At 37.5% G+C, this 18,760-nt stretch overlaps 1 protein-coding gene and 1 non-coding gene across 2 annotated transcripts in view; one reads left to right on the forward strand and one right to left on the reverse strand.

Annotated features, from left to right (window-relative positions):
- LOC101739054 (retinal homeobox protein Rx1) overlaps positions 1-18,760 on the reverse strand; it is a 63,476-nt gene that overhangs the window by 13,162 nt on the left and 31,554 nt on the right. The gene's annotated exons all lie outside the window — the stretch shown is intronic.
- Positions 11,239-11,333, forward strand: Mir3289 (microRNA mir-3289). The gene has a single exon (NR_107573.1). It is a non-coding gene; the product is annotated as a microRNA mir-3289 (primary transcript).

Consider the following 18,760-nt stretch of genomic DNA (forward strand, 5'->3'; position numbering starts at 1 on the left):
TAATTTTGCGGGTTTGATTTTTATAACACGATGTTATTCCTTCACCATAGAAGTCTATCACGCACATTTGTTAAGCACGTATTTCGTTAGAAAAACTGGTACCCGTCTGCGGGATTCGAACACCGGCGCATCGCTAGATACGAATGCACCAGACGTCTTATCCTTTAGGCCACGATGACTTTTTTTGGCCAATAATTGAATCCTCACTGGTTGGGGCTTCACCTCATAAGTTTCGTCTAATAAGCTTATCAGCTTTTTGTTGTTAATCATAGAACTTTACACTCTATGGGAAAAATGATCACGTTAACATCAGCTGTCAGTCTCATCAAGGTATTTTTATTCGATCGTCGGGTAGTTCACGGCATTAGCCCTATTGGTGTCTAGGAGCTACCCAAGGAATCCAAAAAGAACCCAGAACGGGAGACTTTTTAACACAAGATTCACTGCGAATTCGTCTAAATAATTATAATAATGGAATAAAATGTAAATTACGACTTTATCAACGACTAGCGGCCCGCTCCGGCTCCGCTCGGGTCTTTCACACAAAAATTTCAACGATATGTGACGTTGTATTATTTTTTAAATCAAATAAACTTGTTGCGGCATAACTATAATAGTTAAACATATGCTGTCACGACACATTTTGTAAATATTATTGTGTTCTACAAAGTAGTACATTATTTTATTCTATCATCAATAGTTTTCGCAGGGCACGCGATTTAAAGAATATTTTAGGAAATTTTTTTACACTTTGGGTTACATTATTGGAGTGTTAGCAAGGATCCCTAATTTTTTTCAAAAAAATTTTAGCCTATGTCATTTGGGAATAGCGTAGCTTCCAAACAGTGAAAGAATTGTTCAAATCGGTTCAGTAATTTCGGAGCCTATTCAATACAAACAAACAAACAGATCTTTCCTCTTTATAATATTAGTATAGAAGTATAGATTGAATACGAGTCAAGTCAATTGAAGTAATTGCATGACAATTTAATAACAAACTCCATATAATATAATCATTGTAACTAGAACACGCTCACTGTAAGGAGGGCAACGAATGACAGGAGACAGTCACGTCACCTCGTGCTGTTTGTAGACTGTACCTCGGGACGATGACCCAGTAGCATTCATATTTCAGAACTTTATGTCTCTATGTAGAGACATAAGTACATAAGAAACTTTGAATTTCTAACCCTCAGACACAGCCCACTGAGTTTCTTGCCGGATCTTCTCCGTGGGTCGCGTTTCCGATCCGGTGATAAATTCTGCGAAGCACGGCTCTGGCTAGGGTTCGTGTTAGCAACGTCATCAGGCTTGAGCCTTGTGAGCTCACCTACTAGTTAAGGCGGCGCTGATATATCCTCTCAAGGCTATCCTAAGCTTAGGCAGGAAATATTTTTTTTTTCGAATAAGTGTGACACTGACAAGTGTGAAAGACTTCTGAAAAAGTATGTTATTCTATGTTTGGTATTATGAACTGCATTTTTTTTATTGCTTACTTATATACACATACTTATAGATACTACTTATATTTCAGAAAAAATACTTGATTATTCCGTTTTCTTGTTTAAATCAGACAACACCGCGTCTCGTTACGTATCGGAAGTCTCGGTGTCTGCCATCCCCTCCCATCCATATCCTGTCTCCATCCAACGATATGTCGATCAAGGTGTTGGAACTTGGTATAGACATTTAATAGGCAACTGGTATGTACCTCGGAGAGATTAATAAAATAGAGGTGAGACGAGCAAGATAGGTACTAAAGTCGTAAAATATAGTGATGGTTGCATAGAGACGCTTGGTACGACGCGATCGTCGATGCGACTATTTACCTAAACACGTCATAGAAGAAGCAGCGGGCAACCGGAGAACCAAACTATTATGATTAATATTATTGATATTTAAAATATTGTGAGTACTGAAATAACAGGGGTAGTAAAGGTTGAATACTATTATAGAAGATATACATATATTATTTATGTCGCAGAGCAATAGTTTACTCCGCTGTATATAAATATAAGTTAACCACTATTTACATATACCCATAAAATAATACGTGAAGCAAAAACTTTGTACCCCTTTTTACGAAAATTGCGCGGACGGAGGAGTATGAAATTTCCCACACTTATAGAGAGTATAGAGAAGGAGTGCAGAACGTTTTTTTTTTTTTAAATTGTGCATAAAAAATACATTAAATCAATAAAAAACAACACACACTACCATGTATTTGAAACACACACGCATGCATACTATTTGTTCATTGTCAAACTTTTCATACTGCTTAAAATCTGTGCTCAAATTGAGAATAGGTTCAATATTGTTTGTCTTTATATTTGTTCTAAAGTGTAGTCTTGGAAATCTGTGATTATAGAAGTATAATAATAGTCTTTGACAATTGTATCATGATAGTTTACAAACTTATAATCAATTAATTACAGTCGAATTTCGACTACCGGGGGACCAATAGTACATACAAATATGCAATTCGGTCTACCCTTGACAGCGTGCCTTAATCAAAATAGGTGGTAGCATCTTAAATTGTTTTAAAATTCTTAAAATATAATAATATGTAGTGTGTCCTGAAGCCTGAGATACATCTACTTTATAAACTTTCCAATCAATCAAAAACCCAAGCTGTCCGCAGTACCGTAATTGAAACGGGTTGTCAAACAATTTGGATGGACGTCCAAACCTGTCCAGACATTGGGTAACCGACGTCACCAACACTGACGTTTGAAAATCGAAGAAATATGATAAAAGAAATATAGTTTGGGAAGCACTGACTGGTAGGTACACGGAGTTCGGAAAATAAAAGTAGGCAAAACGCTATGACGTTCCGTACATATTCACATAATAATATGTAGATATTGACCGCTTGTAGATAGATTTCGCCTGGTTGTAGATAGATTTTACCTGGTTCATTGATGGATTGATCTGACTAAGATCAGGAAGCATAAACTATTATTGCCCTGACCATTGGATTGAAAATGATATTAATGAGTGAAATAAAAATATAAAGCTACATTATAAAACAAACAAGAGTGGCCATAACAATCCCAGATCCAAAGAACTGAGCCCCTAAACGTCAATCAAGAAACGAAACAAATTTGAAAAAGGAATGCGCGGGACAATTCTATTGGCGCGAAACAGAAGCGACATCGTCGGTCGGTAGGCAGATTTTTTTCCATAATTGTGAATAATATCTATACTTCTATACTAATATTATAAAGAGGAAAGATTTGTTTGTTTGTTTCTATTGAATAGGCTCCGAAACTACTGAGCCGATTTGATGAAATTCTTTCACTGTTTGGAAGCTACACTATTCCCAAGTGACATAGGCTATAATCTTTTTAGAAAAAAATTAAGGATCCTTACTAAAACTCCAATGATGTAACCCAAGGTGTAAAAAAATTACCCAAAATATTCTTTACATCGCGTGCCCTGCGAAAACTATTGATGATAGAATAAAATTATGTACTACGACTTTGTAGAACACATTATTATTTACAAAAAGTGTCGCGACAGCACATTTCTAACTATTATAGTGATGGCACAATAAGTGTCCTTTTATTTAAAAAAAATAAAACAACTTCAAATATCGTTGAAATTTTTATTAAAGACCCGAGCAGAGCCGGGGCGGGCCGCTAGTGTATTTATATGTAGAAAGGTAACTTATTTGTGTTGAATCAAGTATTCAGTGTACTAATACGATTTAATTACTTTACAACTCATCTGTAAATTAAAAATAATGATGTATGGCCCTAGCTACCGCAAATGAGTTTTGAGAAACGAGCAGTAATCACACAAATTTATAAATTCAGCTTGTTTCGTGTGTACGTGTTTCGTGTTTAGTCTGCACGGGTAGGTACCACCATTCTACCTATTTCTGCCGTGAAGCAGCAATGCGTTTCGGTTTGAAGGGTGGGACAACCGTTGTAACTATACTGAGACCTTAGAACACATATCTCAAGGTGGGTGGCGGCATTTACGTTGTAGATCTCTATTGACGCCGGTAACCACTTAGCATCAGGTGGCTTGTGAACTCGTCCACGCATATAGGTATGCAATTAAAAATAAAAATAAATAGGTACCAACACGATTTTGTTCCCTCTTTTCGCCCCCCCAACACCACTGCTAGTCTAGAATTAGGCATGGTAACTCAATTGCCGGCATCCAAATCTTTAAGCCCATACTGTGGACCTCGAAGGCCAAGTATCCTCAATAGAGGGATGACATTACGTCTCTACATTAAGACAGTCCACAACAAAGTCGCGTTCCTGCTCAGTCAACTCTACCCCATAATTTGCAAGCAAAGTAAATTATCTTTTTATAAATAAGGTGACACTCTACAAAACCTGCATACATTCTGTCGTGGCCTATGCAAGTGTAGTATCTGCTCACGCGGCCCGTACACACATTAACTCTCTCCAGGTCATCCAATCCAGTTTCTGCAGGATAACCGTGGACTGTGAGGAATGTCGACCTTCACTATGATTCGAAAGTATCCTAAGGTCTGTGTATAGTGTAGAATAATCAGACAAAGCAACTAAAGCAAACAATCACTTGCTGTGGTGCACGGACATCGACAAACTCCAAATTAATCACTCACTAACAATTAACAATCACATTGGAACAGCTTCGGAACACTCAGAAATGTTCCTTAATTGATGTTACAGACGATTCGTTTTGGATCATTCCCTTCTATAGTCGTCGATCAATACCTTTATTTGCACAACCATCTCTTTCTAGCACTTAACGAAAAAACGAAGAAAAGATATTCTGTCGAGATGTGTGTGTACGGTAAGAAAGTGATGGGGAACAACGCCATCTTAGCTGCATCTGCCGCTTAATGCGAAAACGATCTTAAGCGTTGTCTTATTCATTTACAAATGTGTTCTTTTTGTGTCGGACTTAAAGAATAGAATCGCCTGTATTACTGAGATTTAGTTCGAGTTTTATTGTTATTAGAAACTGTGTTTTATTTAATACGCGTTAAGGTGAAAATTAAATCGGGAGGGTTTCATAGGAGGGTTGGATGCCTGTTTCTGAAGTTTGACAATAGGTAAAGCTTGAGTTTGAAACCAATTATGGTGTCTTGGAGGTATGATTGGATTCTTTGATCTCAGAAATTAGTGTTTTAGATAATCAAACAGGGTTTGTTATGTAATTTAAACTCGCTATCACGGGCTGCGACATTCGCTTGGCACACATCCCTTGATTGATTTCTACATACATAGTTCCACTTGTGACTTCGACTTGAATTTATTATACGTAGCTACGTCAAACTAAACGAGGGTTCACGGTTGGCCCGCGTCTTTAATCTATATATTAATACGTGAAGCAAAAATGTTGTATCCCTTTTTACGAAAATTACGGGACGGAGGAGTATGAAATTTTCCACACTTAAAGAGGATACAGAGAAGAAGTGCACAATGCTAATTTTTTTTTTAAATAATGCATAAAAGATACATTAAATCAATAAAGAAAACATTACACAAGCTACATACCATGTATTTGACGCACACACGCATGCATACTATTTATTGTCAAACTTTTGTTCTTGACGTCTGTGGTCAAATTGAGAATAGATTAAATATTGTTTGTCTTTATTAATATTTTTATAGTGTAGCCTTGGCGAAGTTTGTGATTATAGAAGTATAAAATACAATCATAATAGTGTACAAACTTACAATTCCAATTAATTATAGTCGAATTTCGACTACTGCGGGACCTCTAGTTAAGATTAAATAGGCTAGTTGGTAGTCCAGTAAAAAAGGTTAATTACCAGCTAATTAATAAAAATAATTCCTAAAGGTTTATTGTCGAAAATATCAAGTAAATTATTACAAAACCGCCGCTTAAGGCTTTCAAGGTTCACATGCGTGTGTGAGATTTTTTTATCTCACTTTAGCTCTTAAATTCCTGAATATATTCGTACTTGTGAGATATAAATAAAATTTTCATATTCAACCCGAGTTATCTTGGCTTTCTTTGTTTTGGTGGGACTGTCGAGTTTTTAATTATCATTCCACACCGATACTTGTATCAAATTTTATGCAATAGAACCCCCACGCCCCGATAGGTCCAGCGCCGTCACCTCGAGACAATCCATCCAACTCTAAGAGAAAGTGGTACGAGATAACGTTAAAAGAAAAATAGAAGATCTTTTCTCTACAACATTTTCCTTATAGTTATGAATATCACTATAAATGCACTTTATACCATTATAAACCTAACGACAAACCTTGTAGATAATTATTTGCCCCACCTCGATTGCCACTTGCGCTTGTTTTCCACGAAATTGGAAATAACTGCAACGTGAATGGAATCCTGTTTCAAACTAGCATCCCAAAAGCGCCTTTCAAACGTAAGCCCTAAGCAGTAAATTACATTGCTTTGAATGTTGGTATAAAATGAAGAAAGCGCACAAAATTTAACCTTAATGATGTATAGGGAAGTACCAAATTTGCTTGGATTCATCTAGTAGCTTCAAGTTTCATAAGAAATTCTATTCTCGCACGCTCTTGAAAATTTGGTTTTTCTTTCGTAGGAAACGTCACCCTTAACTAAAGGGAGTTAAGACTGAAATTGTTCCGAATAAATGTGACGTTTGAATAGGAAATAGGCAATTTTGAATTTAACTCGATCGAAATAAAGGTGTTTATAGTTTGCACTATAAATATTGGGGTAAGCAGTTAATTTAGTTTGGGATTTAGGTTGAATGACGTACGTCAAGGGTCGGATGTGAAAAGTTTTGTGGTGTTCACCCTCTAACGAATTGTGGAGCTTAAAGTTTTAGTTAAGTTTGAGGAAATTTAATTACACTCAGTTTATATTTGAATAAAAGTTTGTATGACAATTTAATATGAACAGAAATTTCAAGGTTATTTTTTTGTCAAAATTCTAAATATATATTAAAAATAGTATTACATATGTATTTTGATACTGATTATGAATACGTTCAATAGCGGAAATACCTAATGTGGTCCTGAAACTATGAAAATATTTGAGAAGCACTGGCCGTCAACTTGATTTCAATTGAATACAATTTGCATTTAAAAATGTCATTTAGTTGTGAGTACACGTGCACAAGTTCAATAAAATGACAGAGCAAACAACGGGTACACAGACGTTGCATAAAAAAGGCATTGGCTCTCAAAGTCTAGCAGACTTTTGGTAACTTTATGGCTATTTTGTGGTTGTAATGACATTTACTGGTCAGCACCCACCTATTTCGGCCGCGAATCAGTCATGAATTTCTTTGCGTATTTCAAGGTGGGTGGTTCACGTTGTAATATTATTTACAACCGTCTATGTAATGATGATCAGTTTTCAGCTCCGACAAAGTCAGAACGGCGTGTGTTATTAAAAGGCTTAAATAACTTTTCAACAATCGTAGTAGGTATATTGATAAAGCTGGAACGATTATTTTTTTTCTGACCGACATGGCTCCTTGGTAGCTGATATTCCATTAAGTCATCACTGAAGCTAGATAAATAAGTTTATTATAATCACTAAGTTTCTTTTTGTTTAAGCATACGCTGTTTGAGAATTTACTTGATCAATCTGCTTACTGAAATGTTTGTCAAAGTAAGAAAATTATGACAGTGATATTATCTAGTCACGGGTTTGCCTAAGAAAACTGGTAATTAGGTACAAGTTTGAGTTATGTTAGTCTTGCGTCACAAATTTGAGTTTTTTTTTAAACACATCTAAATGGTGCTATTAGTAAAGTTTGAGCAGCAGCGTCCGTTCATAAGGAGAGGGCGTCACCCCATGTTTATCCGAGGCTCGGTTGGTACTTAATAACGGTTTATTTGTTGACACAAAGGATACCGTTTAGTAATTGCGTGACCGATAATATGAGAACTATTAACTCGAAGGGATCGAGGGGGTGACCGATTTTGTAATAGATTTTGTATATTGTCTTCAGAACGTTCAAGAAGACCGTGGAAGCAGCATTTGATGAGTATCACAAGGCGAGAGGTGATGGTAGTCCCGATACAAGAAATTGAACTCTCAGTTACTATGGTTATACTATGTTACTACAATTACCATTGTTGCAATACACGACACAAAATATGATAATTTCGCGTCAGAATGGTGGGCTTACAATATACCGTACCACAATAATTAGGGAATTAAAACATACATAGATGAGGATACGGCTACGAATGATTCGGAATTCGTAACAATAACTTCATATCGGGGGGTTGGGGGGTTGGGGGGGGGATGTTGGGGGGGCGGTATTGGGGGGGGGCGGAGGTTATCCCCGCATATCCTGACTAATAACTGAACAAACAACTGATGAAAACACTATCATTAGGATCCTCTGACAACTTACGTTGAAGTCGTCCCGTTCTAAAGAGTATGAAACCCGGTGTACTAGTATGAGGAGATACGAATGTACCATTGTTCTAATCACACAAGCAATTAACGTGGATGACGCAAATAAGACCAAAGGATACACCGCCATATAGACGTCATTCTCTTAAGTTGCTGCGACCGCCAATTAGCATTTGCTGGTGGTATTAAGTACTGTAGGCCGGGGTATGTAGCACGATCTTACCATTTTTTACCGTTAAGCAGCTGTGGGTTCCAGCTTGAAGTGAGACTGACGTTATACAATACAGCAGAGATTTCGACATCACGTCTTAAGGTGGGGACTGCATTCAAATTGCGATGACCATGAGTCGCGGTCGCCATTGCTATGAGGCTAGGCTATGCTAGGGCTATGAGCTAGTACACTCGTTAATACAATTAAAAAATGCTTGAAGTCGAATGGTTTGAGACCAGTTTGAAACTAATTGTGATACCTAATCTTTTGCTTCATTGAAAAACTAACTACAATAACCGATGCGAACAAATCCACGGGCGAAACCTACCTTTATAAAAATCCACAAACTCAACGATAAATTGAATTTTAAAAGCAATTAAAGTTAACGTAATTATTGGAAAGGCAAACTTGATTAACTGCCTCTGCGGATGACGGCGCGGACGATTGACAGTAAAGAGTTCAATAAAACCGACTTCGTAAATACATTAGGCTTTATAAGTCGCGTCTTAGTGATTGATGTAAGCTGTAGCTATTTAAAGGCTATATGCGCCACCTCAACTTTCCAACACATATAGAACATTTTTTTATGATGACGGACTTCATCATGCGTTTCCTCACTTGTGGGTAAATATCAATGTCATTACTGTATAATCGAATTAACTTCGAAAAATACTTTCTTATGCTTCTTCTGAAAATTATTTTATATTAACCAATATTATTCCGACTTAAGGTTAGCACTAGAATATTAAATTATTAAGTAATTTCCTTTTTTTTTCCTACCTAGCTGAGAGCCTTGAGAAGTTATTTCAGCGTAACTTAACTAGTGCTCACAGGGTGAGCTCACGGGGCTCAAACCTGACGACATTGCTAACACGAACCCTAGCAAGAACCGTGCTTCGCAGAATCCACCACCGGATCGGAAACGCGACCTACTGAGAAAATCCGGCGATAAACTCAGTGGGCTGTGTCTGAGGGTAAGTAATTTCCACTAAGCCGATAGAGTACTTGATTTTGTTAAAGGTTGATTATTCACAAAATATTAAAATAATAATTGAAACTGTTGCTAACGTTGTCACAACACAATTACCTGAAAACCAGTACACAAACATTTTTGTAAAGCTACAACAAGCTATAAAATCCCTCAGTACAACACGAACCTAACAACACCAAATTGAGCCATTAGCGACAATGTCGAGAACGAAGCACGGCCGGAGACTTTGTAAACGTGAATTAATTACAAAACCACTGTCAGCGACTGCGGTTAAACATTTTGTTTTTGCCTTTGTTTTGTTTCAATTATTTTTTTTGGGGAAACCCAAAATCGACGGATAAATGTTGTTACGCAGCTACCGCTTCGACTTTTTAGTGCGATTTATGTACGGTCCTACTTATTCTTACTCTAATTTTCTGTGGAGTTTGTTGCCAGAATTTACTTAGTGCTTTCCCCATTTTTTGGTCTGACCGGGAGGATGTCACAGGATGTAGCTTTTGAGATCTTAATCTGACAACACGGTCTTTAAAATAAAAAAAATTGTCAAAAATATGTGACAGGAATCGGTTCTAGCTTTCTAATTTTTACATAATTTTAATATTGTAAATGTACCAAATACACGGTCATACGGAAGAAAATCTCGTATTAATCATTAGCAAGTATTTTCAATGTCAACATGAGGTGAGAACAAATACACCCTGATTTAAAAACGCCTGTTTTATTTTGAATAGCAGACTAACATACGGCTTACCTGATTGCGCGTTGTTGTTGCTCGTGGACAACAGTAATACCAAAGACAAGGCCAAGTTACTGAGTATCTTGAAACACATCATGCAACGTACAATACGCGGAACATCACACAGATTACGCTCTTCTGAACTTTCTTCCTCTATAGAGTCAGAGGTGCAAACAATCCGTGAGATCTTTCAACAAAATAGTCGTCTCCTCAACAAAAATCACCAGTTGTACTTGTTCTGGTTTTAATTGAGGTAGATACACCACTCACTTCTCCTAGACAGCACCGTTGCGGTTTTGGGGGTAGATTACCCGCGGTTCAAATTTCCAACAGCTCATCGTATGTATCCTCACCTCAGCTACAACCTCCTTCCCGAATTCACCACCTTCCTAATTTCCCTCTACTTTTATGCCTACATCTTACACTACTTAAACCCTAGTGGAGTCTATAATATTCTATTCTACCTATTTCTACCGTCCTATAATAAAACGTTATGTGAGGAGTTTTCATTGCAACAGAAACTTTGGACTGACAAGCCAAGGTGAGATTTTCCTTTTTGTACCTTTCAAATCTCTTCTTCTTCTTCTTAGTCGAATACTTCATTGCTGAAGGTCGTGTCCCTGAAAGCCCTTCGTGGCTCTTTGTGCCATCAGCTTCCATTTGCTTCGGTTTTCGGCTTCTCTCAGGGCAATAACTCAAATACCAATCCAAAAAAAAGGAAAAACCCCGCCGTTACAATATCTCTGTCCAAACGAAAAAATACTCTTGTTCAAATTTCATACTTCAAATTTGTCTGTAAAACCTAATTATTTTACCCCTTCGCTACAAACCTGTCTGTTGACGCGACCAGACTTCATTAACCAAATGCTCTATTGTGCGTAGTCGTATTGTAGCGCCGCCAGACACAGGGACCAAGTTCGATGGTAGTTTTGTAATTCAAACAAGTCATTTTCGATGCTAATATATCCGTTTTGTATGTGGCCTTGCGGGGATTACTCAGCAAGAACGGTCTGGTTTAGTTGAAGTAATTGTTACGCGGTCACTATTTAACAATCTTACTCCCGAACTAGCTGATGAAAAGAATTCTATGGACGTTGACAGCAGCCAAACCATGGCATTACCAACCATAAAATACTTTACTTGAACTCCCTTTGAAAGTATTTTTCATTTACCTACTCTTCAAGGATATGATAATATTATTTTATACTAGCTAACCCGGCAAACGATGTGCTTCACATAATGCATCATTATAACAAAAAAAAATTGTCCAAAAAATAAAAAATAAATGTTAGGGGACTTGAAAAATAGATAGTGGCCGATTTTCAGACCTACTGAACATACATATAAAATTTCAAACCGTTTCAGAGGAGTATGGTAACTAACATTGTGACACGAGAATTTTATATATAAAATTACTTAATGTTGGTCGCTGAAAACCTAAGATAGCCTTTTCTATAAATGTAAGCCAGAGTTATCACGGGCATGTTTAATGACATAATTTCCAGCATCGAACCTCCGCCAGACTTGCAACCTTCACATAGGAGACACATATCCGTATGCGAATATTCCCATGGCTACAGAAGTCAGCCGCAGCTCTCATTAGGCTGTAACAGGATATTTTTGTGCAAAATTACCCGTTGTACATGACATGGGGGAGTGTCTCAATTAGCCGTGGGTCACGTGACCCGCACGCGGCCAGCACGCGGTCACGTTTGATACTTTGTTATTTGCGTTTTGGCTTCGGCGTTCGCGACGACGGGAGTTTGTTATATGTAGTTTGTTATTGGTTGTGTCCCTTAAAAGACGAGTTTACGGAGCATCGTTTGGTACAAAGATATCGTATAGGACTCCGCTTCCAACAGTCAGGAAATAATACTTTAATAATTTTGAGAAGTCGTCGTGGCCTAACGGATAAGACGTCCGGTGCATTCGTGTTGAAGCGATGCACCGGTGTTCGAATCCCGCAGGCGGGTACCAATTTTTCTAATGAAATACGTACTCAACAAATGTTCACGATTGACTTCCACGGTGAAGGAATAACATCGTGTAATAAAAATCAAACCCGCAAAATTATAATTTGCGTAATCACTGGTGGTAGGACCTCTTGGGAGTCCGCACGGGTAGGTACCACCACCCCGCCTATTTCCGCCGTGAAGCAGTAATGCGTTTCGGTTCGAAGGGTGGGGTAGCCGATGTAACTATACTGAGATCTTAGAACTTATATCTCGAGGTGGGTGGCGCATTTAAGTTGTAGATATCTATGGGCTCCAGTAACCACTTAACACCAGGTGGGCTGTGAGTTCGTCCATCCATCTAAGCAATAAAAAAAAAAAAAACACAAATTGCAGTAGTTTACTCAATTCTGTATTACTTTATTTGTAACTCCACTTGTACAATCTTTAGACATCTGCTCACTACCGAATACACAGCTTTCTGTTCCGTTTTTTCAAACTACATACCGCCTTTTTTATTATATCACGACCCCCACTACTGGCATTGCTACCACCAACAGTGTTGCTATTTGGCAATCCGAAAATTGCTTTAACTTTAACAAGATACATTTTATTTTATTTATTTTACAACAAACCTTACAATCGTCATAAGTCGGAGTTGTAATTCCATTGCAATACTCAACAGCTCCTCTCGAAACATTCAGACAAAGAAAACGTGAAAAGTCCTGCTATAAAAATATCAGTTGTGCTAAATACCTGTGTATATTCCCATAAAATGTGTGGCCTTCATTTTAATAACACAATGTACCTAATTGTTTGATCGCGGATGCCGTTCGTGAGCGTGTAGTTATTTGGTTTTATTTAAAAATAGTATGTACCTACATACATGCCATTTAAGCACTGGTATATTTGTATCATACGAATACACCAAGCTTCTTAGTCACTGGCGGTTCTAAAAGCGACTAAAAGCCGGAAAAAAATGATTACATCAAATAAGCAGCTTAATCCCAATTTTTATCAGTTGTTTTTTTTTATTGCTTAGATGGATGGACGAGCTCACAGCCCACCTGGTGTTAAGTAGTTACTGGAGCCCATGGACATCTACAACGTAAATGCGCCACCCACCTTGAGATATAAATTCTAAGATCTCAGTATAGTTACAACGGCTGCTCCTCCCTTCAAACCGAAACGCATTACTGCTTCATGGCAGAAATAGGCAGGGCGGTGGTACCTACCCGTGCAAACTCACAAGAGGTCCTACCACCAGTTATTCTTATCAACTTTAAGATGTCCAATTAATATACAAATTTACAGCCGTACACAGAAGCGATTACAGTACGACCAGTGTACCCTTGACCTTCACCAAGATCGCCAGGGTAAATAAAATTTTATAGTGATTTTTGGCTCGACCTCCACTCGGCCTGCAAGCAAGGGTGTTTCATTATAATTTTTAAGCTAGGTATATATTTAAACAATAAGGCGCAACAAAATGATGAGAAGGGTTAGACAATATTTTAAAGATAGGTACGTATAAGTCAGTATTTAACATTTCAATTCGTTACGTCTCACCATCATCATCATTCGTCTACATTCAATAATTGAATAATGTAATCCCCTGTATTTTAATGTAAAATCTTGATATATTGTATAAGCCTTTATTATTATTTTTGTTGTACCTATGTGTGTGTGTACTTTGGACAGTAAATATTTAAATGGTTGCACTTCTGTTTTTTTATGGCGCCTTGGGAAACCTTATATTAGAGTCACCACAGTGGCTACAGTTGTTGTAACGTTTACCGTTACAGTGCAATCTATCGCACAGACACAATCCACTGAATTTCTCGCCGGATCTTCTCGGAGGGTCGCGATTCTGATGCAGAGGTAGATTCAGAGAAGCACTGCTCTTACTAAGGGCGATCCGTGAGTAGCTGGATTATGTAGGGAAAAGATATCTTCATCTCTTTACACCTTTTATAATAATGCAAAGTTCGTGACAATATTTTTTGTAGTTGTGAGAAAACATTAAATAATTGAGTTATTTATCCTCTCACTGACTAACAACAAACAAACACCGATTCCACTTCACACTATTGAACGTTACAACAATAACAACAAAAAACCCGCCCTATTTTTTTGGTCCAACAAAGAAAAAGTCTCATTTTCGCGCCATTAACAAGCCGCCATATTGTTGCGTTGCGCAAGCGCAAAGCGGATTATCCGACCAATTTCACTAACAATACAATTCTATACAAAACCTATTGAATTCGGCGCCGACAGTGGGTACTTTAAATTGTACATTTAATAATACTATAACTCTCGACGTTGGAATATCACTTTAATCTAATAGGAATTGAGTTCAATTTCATTTTGAATAATTGCTTATTTTTTTGAGTTACGTTGCAAACAATTAAGACTTATATTGCATCGAAATAAGATTCAATAAGCCTTGTTGATTAATTTGTTATGTTCGCACACAAAGTATAAGTGTTATTTGAGAAGGTAATTAAGACAACTTTTGTTGGAATTCAATAAGGATGAAACAGATGTGCCTATGCAAGACGCATCTTTACGGAAATTAAACGATTCCGGATTTCAGTAGAGATACCACAAGAAGATAAGATTTAAAAATTAATCAGGCTAACATCATACATTTAACCTCTAGTCCTATATTATATATTACAGACAAAGTCATCTACATCTCTATACTGATCCCGAGCTTATCTCATACAGTTGTCACAGATGCTCACAGGTCCGACAAATATTTAACCAAGTCCTAAACTGAAGTATTGCAGGCACAGTCCGAGAGTCCCCAGGAATAAATTTAGTCATCTGTGGAGCTGCATAGGCACGTCCAATGCCGATTGCTTCATGCTTAATCCAAAATAATTAATGAACGCATTAGATAGAATAATTACTCTAAAAGTACGGTTCAACAATCACCATTTAATTATATAATCTAATTACGCAAGCTTCACGATTAATTAAAATTTAATTACAATTTGCCGCTCTTTGGCCTCACGAGTGTAAAATGTGCTAAAGATTCAGACGAGCGTTGTTAAATTCTTATGTATATTTGAACTCTCGAGAATGGCCTGTATTCCGTAGACGTAAGGCTTGGTTTTGGTTGGACTCCGTGGTTGTTACGACGTCTCAAATTAAATTAGTTAAGTTGGCAAATAGAGAAGTTAGAAGATTATTCGACGATGTCACTTTTGTACAATATTAATAAGGCTTAGTCTCCCTTAAACATTTAGCCTGTTACGTCGTTTCACGCCGCGGTAGTTAAGCTGACAAATACTAAATTAACCTTTTAGGTCGGCAAGTATGGAGAAGGCGTGGAGCTTGTGCCAAATTGAATTAAAGATTTTATGTTAAGGACGGGTTTTAAAAACTTGGAACTAGACCTGGTATTTTGATTAATCTTGTTAATATGTGATGTTATAACGGTGGTCGACTTACATGTATGCCGATATATCTATTAACACTGTTAAAAAAAGATAAATGAATTTGTTATGATTCGTTTTGTTATTTTATAACTGATGATGGACAAACTTTCTTACTACCCAGCTGTTATTATGTTATTAAAGAAACCCTAAAAGTTTAAGGGATCAACCTGAATGTCCCTACCCAACTTGACTTGAGACACTAGGCTGAAGTCTCAAACGTTATTTATTTATTGTTTAGGTGGCTGGACAAGCTCACGGCCCACCTGGCGTTAAGTGGTTACCGGTGCGCATAGACATTTACAACGTAAATGCCGCCAGCCACCTACGAGTTCTAGGTCTCAGTATAGTACAACAGCTGCCCCATCCTTCAAACCGAAACGCATTACTGCTTCACGGCAGAAATAGGAAAGGTGGTGGGACCTACCCGAGCGGACTCATAAGACATTCTACCACCAGTAAGCTTTATTATTATTAAGACTGCTCTAACCTCCAAACTAGAATGCTATACTACACACACATCAAATATTTTATTTATCAGTGCAAAATACCAATATTCATAACAAAATGTTCAATACACGTAATATCAAAAGCCGTCTCCATAGTATGTGATCTCGGTGTCGGCACAATAAATTAATTAAGCCGTCCACAGCGCCGCCCGATTTGTCTACTTATGTACTAACGCTTATGTAAACTTTATATAACCATGTATCTTCACGACCGTTTCATTAGTGGAGGGGTGGGCAGGATGTGTTTACTATAAATGTTAAAATTTCAAGTATTTTAGTGCCTTTTACAAAAAGGCTTTTAGATCACATATTTTGTGAAGCTTAGTGTAATGTCTGCCTAGGTATCGTAATCGTACTGTGAGATTTCCTTCCTTCGGTCGTTTTATAATTATAGCTGATGGCTGTGCCTTCTTTTCAGAGAAAAGCTCGAGATTGCTTCGTGGTAGAAATGGTCTACATGGCTAGTGCCGCCTGTTTGGGCTCACAACGCGCTAACAACTGTTGATGAATTTGCAAATTTAAATATTCTTTGGTACTAAACGATGTACTTAAAGATAATCTAAGTTTTTGTTTTTAAAAATGACTAAGTTTATGTCGGGTTCACACAAGCGAAGGTCCACATACATAATGTGAAATAAAAAAAATAGATATATTAGATTGAAAGAACTAACATAAATATAAATTCTAAGCTGAAGCCGGACCGGGACGTAAAGCCTCGTGCCTCGTACCACTGGGTCGCGTCGATACAATCAATAGAACGGTGCCCATTATAAAGAACATAATAGGCTTTTCATCAAATTTAATCATAACTGAAATCTATTATTGTTGAATAATTTGATTAAAATTTGACGTCCCTCTTCCTGTTCAAAAAAAACGACCTAAACAAAAATTTAAGGGCAATGCCAACTAACGTAGACCTATCATTCAAATAAATTCTCAGACATTACGTGTCAAATAAAAATGGTTCATAACAAAGATTATATGACTAATTTACATTGATCGCTTAGTTTAACTGAGTTAGTAGGCTATACAGGTCAACTAATATTGGAGAATAAACAAAGATGGTCGGGTTCCGCACATATCATGGCGGTGTCGATTACATCAAGCGGAACTTTAAATTTGATATTTCCGGTTTTTTAAGTTTTTATTAGCGAAAATAATACGGTTTATTTACGGGCCTTTTGTTGTCAAGTTGTCAGTGCACTTGATAATAAGCGGTTGCTACGATTATACTGCGCTCAGTGATTATGCTTTCTTTTAATTGTCGTTAATTAGTGCTGTCGTCGGGTCGTTGGATTCGTCAAGAAGAAACACAACCGGCGGAAACTAGAATTTGACATATTAATTATAGCGTCGTGACAACACACACTGCGGGAAAATTCGAAAACAAGTCGACTAGGGTGCCTACATTAGCAAGCTTATAAGCATTTCCCCTCTGTGATCCGATCAGATGAAAAAGTACAAAAAAAAATTACGAGAATTTTTTTAATTATTATACGGCTTTTCATAATGTGATGAAAGAGCTCACGGCGCACCTTACGTTAAAGGGTTACTGGACCCAAAGGTTACCAAAGGCAGCAAGGAGAGAATTCCGTCACCAAGTTAATTAAATTAGGTAATAACTAACAAAGTCTCCCACTGAGTTTCTCGCCGGATCTTCTCAGTGGGTCGCGTTTCCGATCCGGTGGTAGATTCTGCGAAGCACTGCTCTTGCTAGGGTCAGTGTTAGCATCACTCCGGCTTGAGCCCCGTGAGCTCACCTACACACGTTAGGGTGAAGCTGAAATAACCTCTAAAGGCTATCAGCATAGGTTTAAAAAAAAGAAAAAACAAAGTGTGTTAAATAACATAATGATCAATCAGGGTATTAGGGCTGCATATATTGCAATGACCAAACTCGTTCCTAACAGACCTCCTGAAAATAGACTCCTGGTATCTAAGGATCGTGACCTAGTCACAGAAGCCTCCTCCTTATAGTGCTGTACCCTACTTTCGGGTACATACTAAAGCGCCCAATGCGTGCACGATGCAACTGGTAGTAAGCGGTTGCAAATTTCATAAACAGATCTACTTTTAGCAAAAAACTTTTAGGACGAAATTCGGAGAATTTTAAATCAATTATTACATATAGGAAGTAATTATCGCATACACCATTTTAGTAGTAGGTAAATTAAAACCTTGTTGAATTTGAATTTGAATTTATGATTCAATCTAGAGACAGGCCGACCTCAAAGCCTCAATCCCTTTAGAAGAGAAACTGTGCCCTTCGCAAGCACCAAACACATGAACATGACTGTACAATGGAATCTTGAAGCAATCTCTCCCTTCACAGATCAATGTTACAAGCAAACGGACAAATTTCAAACAAACCTATTTTTTCCAAAACTTAATCTTAAAGATTGAATGAGGATATTTTACTAAAAGCGCCGAACGGATCAATCGTGCGTCTCAGTACCGGCTCAGGTTACCGTCCTTTGTGACAGTAAGGGCGGCTCGACAAAGCAACAATGATGTGAAATCGAGTTGCTAAGTAGCCGTTTCTTTTCCATTTTTTTGTTCACGGAATCCTAATTTT

This window comes from Bombyx mori, chromosome 28 (assembly GCF_030269925.1).
Source record: "Bombyx mori chromosome 28, ASM3026992v2".
NCBI classification, from domain to species: Eukaryota; Metazoa; Arthropoda; class Insecta; order Lepidoptera; family Bombycidae; genus Bombyx; species Bombyx mori.